A 4994-nucleotide genomic window follows, 5' to 3' on the forward strand; every position below is an offset into this window, starting at 1 on the left:
GCAGATAGCCCTAGTGTAGCTTTGCGCGAAATTCAAAAACAAACAAACAAACAATATTGTAGGATATATCTAGTTGAATTCTGGCATACAAGAAGAAGAAAAAACATTCCTTAAACGGGTAGTGCGCGTGCGTACGTGTTTTCTTGTTATACACATTACAGGTATATTAGAGTAAATTTTAGGGGGACAAACTGGGGATCAAGAAACAAATTGGGTGAGCAAATGCTCCCCGTCCTCCTATAGTGCCACCACTGGAAACAAACAATAATTATTAGAATGCACTGACTTCTCACATGGTAACCATCACTGTTACTGTTATTTTCAGCCATAATTATCAAGAAAACAACTCACTACCATTGATTTTCGTTTATATTTAACAATATGTAATTCTGTCTATGAGGCTGTGTAAATTTGATCGTGTCTTTTAATTTTTTCAATAAAAATAAAGAAATTGGGTAACAGTAATAAAATGTCAGTATAATTGAATGTGTTTCCTGTAGTACGAATCAACTGTATTGCATTAAGAATTTGTTTGAGGTGTATCAGTGTGAATTATTTTTAGAATTTATTACAGGAAACGTGTACATCTCTCATGCAAGATAACATGGCCCTATCACAAACCTATACATATAAATCCCCCCCCCCCCCCAAACTTCTTCAAACAAAAAAAAAATCCTTTAATTATTATTATGACAATAAATGTTAGAGAATTATCTAAATATTAAACATCTAAATGATGTACGATTAACTGATTCGTTTGTATTCGGTAATTTAATGCAACGTTAGCATTTCACGACGTTTTGTGTGTGTGTAATTTTAAACATAAAGCCACACTCAAATGACTTTGGTGTTTCACATTCACGACTCTGTTCCAAAATTAAAGTCGATGTATAAAACAAACTCGCGAAATTTCTCAACTCTTTATGTTGAACTTTAACCTTCTGGCTGACCTCTACATTCCTTGGTTTTATTTGTGCTTTCAGAATTTGACATTGAGATATCAAAAATGTTTCTGGAGTAGTATGGTTTCCTATTCTGAGATTTTTTTCAAGTTCCCGAGAAAGATCTATAAAATCCATTTTTACACAATTTGGATGCAAGAAAAAAAAGTGAATAAATTGAATATAAAAGATTTTAAGACAAAATTCTGCAACATCTAGAATCCCTGTGAACTTCTAGATACTTAAAAAACCAACTTAATATTGATAAAAATCGCTCTTCACCAACTCAATCTAGTTCACACCATAACAGTTGTTGTTCATGCAGTTTGATAACACAAATAGTGTCTCAATCACTACTGTGGCTGTTGTATCCCAGCCGGCCTGATGAGCCCTGATACTGGGCGAAGGCTTAGTACAAGATATGGAAAACACAGCGCGGTTGACATAACACATTTTTCTTTACTTTCAACCTTCAAGTACTTCAAATTACTAGTTTAGTTTTTTCTCGTTGGCACCGTGGTTACTTGACCCACTCTGAGAAAAGTCAAACAAGCTTGCTGGTTTGCCAGTTCTTCTCAATAATGAATAAAGTTGATTTAAATAATAATAATTACTGTTCTTAAATTAAATAAGTAAAATAAATTTGTGTTATCAATCCTTACCTTAATTCTGAACCGTAAATAACTCATATAAAACTGATAAGGTCACGCTGTATCAAGATAATCTAGTTTACACCATAAAGTTGTTGTTTACGCAATTTGATAAGAAAAATAGCGTCTCAATCATTACTGCGTGTGTATTGTATCTCACCCGGCCTGATGAACCCTGATAATGAGCGAAAATTCTCGTCGGCTCTGGATTTTGCAGATATCGTGTACTTGACATATTGTTATACATTTTCCGTACTTTTACTCCTCAGTTCTTGGAATTAATTGAAGTGGAATACTCTAAGGCACTAAAGATATATTGTTACAGCGTCAACTCTGATGAAAACGTTTTGTTTTGTTTTGAATTTCGCGCAAAGCTACACGAGGGCTATCTGCGCTAGCCGTCCCTAATTTAGCAGTGTAAGACTAGAGGGAAGGCAGCTAGTCATCACCGCCTACTCTTTTACCAACGAATAGTGGGATTGACCGTCACATTATAACGCCCCCACGGCTGAAAGGGGCGAGCATGTTTGGTGTGACGAGGATGAAAACGTATATGCTTCGTCGTATAAAATTAATGAAAACCTGGTAACATATGAAATAAAACATTTATCGTTTATTTTTAAAATAGCGTCAATTCACAGTTATTTCTTTTGGAATCAATCTCCATAATTTACTATCAGTCCACCTTTAAGAAAAATTTTAGTTGAAATGATTTAAAAATTTGAAATCACAACAAAAAAAATTATAATTGACAGATTTATATAAATATGATTAACATTTCTGCTTTCTTGCACCCCGCTCTCTGTACATACTACAGATTTACTTAAGCATCTTTACAATTGGAGACCATGACATACACTAAGGATAGCTAAACCTAAAATACAATATTTTATAACAAGAACATTAGTCACCTAGATAATATATAGGGCCAAACAATGTTGAGGAGTAATGTCTCCATGTTTATTTTGCAAAAAAAGAAACAAAAATCGACTAAGAAGTTTAGGATTATCAGTGCCATACTGTCTAAATTTTTCTGAGAAGTGTTCGTATACTGTGTGTTGATAAGTGTGATTATCAGGGCCATACTGACTAAATTTTTCTGAGAAGTGTTCGTTTGTTTTTGAATTTCGCGCAAAGCTACACGAGGGTTATCTGCGCTAGCTGTCCCTAATTTAGCAGTGTAAGACTAGAGGGAAGATAGCTAGTCATCACCACCCACCGCCAACTCTTGGGCTACTCTTTTACCAACGAATAGTGGGATTGACCGTCACAATATAACGCCCCCACGGCTGAAAGGGCGAGCATGTTCGGTGTGACGGGGATTCGAACCTGCGACCCTCAGATTGCGAGTCGAGCGCCTTTACCACCTGGCCACACAGAAGTGTTCTTATACTGTGTGTTGATAAGTGTGACTAATACAAAAGTTTTTGTTTGAAACAAAATAAAGAAGCAAAGATCATAGAGGAGCATCTAGCGATAAAAATCCGCCTCCCCATCCCTTACGTAGGTGGTCAGTGACGTCAACAACGCTACAAAAAACATCAGGAATGATAATTTCAGTCTTTTTATCAGTTATAAATTACACCATATGTTTAAAATGATAGCCGATTCCGATATTTTGTGTTATATATTACACTAGACAACAAAAAATTTGCAGTACTCCAATCTAACATCAAAATTTGTTTCTGTCCCCTCATTGTGATCCCGGGAATACCAATATTGAAACCATATTTATACTCCCTACTCACAAGCCATCGGAACCAAACTTGGCGCATGTGCTCAGTACCATGCGCGCGTATCCTTTTTTTTTTTTTTTTTAATTGTCAAGCACGGACACTTTGGGAGAGCTATAGAAGTAATTGGGGATAATGAAGGAGCTTAACTAGTTCATTGTGGTCTTTGAAGCCCGTAATGGAGTGAGGGTATTTTATGCTAGTATAGAGAAACAGCAGTTTTATTGAGGAAATAAGTAGAGTAAATTAAACATTATAGAAATGTAAAATAAGAATACACTTATTACATACATGAGATTTTTCTAACTTCTACTTCTCACTGGAACTAGATAAAGGGAAGGAACAAAGAGCTATTTTCAGACCAATCTTTTAACTTAGAATACCAAACTCTGACAATGCCCAACCCCCCCCCCCTCCAAAAAAAGGCTTCAATTCTATATGATTAACTAATCTTTAAAGACAAACTTGGCTTGTAATAGCCCTGTCTTTTCCCCAAACTGCACGGTTGGTAGTCTCATAAAGTCAGCTTGGTAGTCATGAAATCTAACCAGTAGGAAGAACGAGACAAACTCTGGGATCGCATTTACGTAAGACAAAATCATATGTACAGCTACAAAATTAAAAATAAAACAACTAAATATAAAGCTAAAAATACATAAAGCCACACTGTGTGACTTAGGCATACTATACTTCTCTCATAATATATCTTATGCCATCCACAAGCTGAATTAATATCAAAACTTTACTAAAAGCAACTCATTCATTAGTTTAAGGTAAAATACAAGCCATTAAATATAACACTCATCATTATATGTGTCTTGTTTATGCAGCAACTACATAAAGAGAAAGTCTATGTACTATAACTGGTTAAGTATTTCTTTTCTTAATCATAATAAATTTAAAGGATAATAATTTTATAGGTTATACAATGCACATCAAGGCTACTCTATTATGCCAAGTACAATATAACACCAAATTAAAAAATCATGTTTAAAACTGAACTTGCTTATATGCGAGAAAATGGTTTTTGCTTTATTTTGTGTTTTAAGGGAAGGCAGCTAGTCATCACCACCCACTCTTTTACCAACGAATAGTGGGATTGACCGTGACATTATAACGCACCCACGGCTGAAAGGGCGAGCATGTTTGGTGGGATGCGGATTCGAACCCGCGACCCTCAGATTGGAGTTATAAGTCCCCAAAGCTTACTATTGAGTCACTGTTGAGCCATTTGTTTTCTCTAAAGTTAACTCATTTTTACCTGAATATACCACGTGAGTATCTTGTATCCTGACGGATGTTCCAACTAGAATTATGCATGATTATACCGAAATGCAAGTTAATATAAATTATTTTTAAACGAAAACAGTTGTAGAATAAAATTCACAGAATATCTCTGGATATGAACAATAAAAATCCTAGAACTAAAAAAAAAATATTAAGCCAGAAAAAGTACAGAAGAGACATAAAAACTATAAAACATGTTATAGTACATTTATATGAGAAGGGGTGTTACAATATTAAAGAGTTACCAGTTGAATTATCGAATATATATATATATATACATATAAAGTTATCGAACCAGCTATTGGTGAAATAGTAAATATATTCGGGTCCAACGTTTCACTTCCAACATTGAGATATGGTCGTGCACAACACTCATATTACAA

Source organism: Limulus polyphemus, unplaced genomic scaffold (genome assembly GCF_000517525.1).
Source record: "Limulus polyphemus unplaced genomic scaffold, Limulus_polyphemus-2.1.2 Scaffold540, whole genome shotgun sequence".
NCBI classification, from domain to species: domain Eukaryota; kingdom Metazoa; phylum Arthropoda; class Merostomata; order Xiphosura; family Limulidae; genus Limulus; species Limulus polyphemus.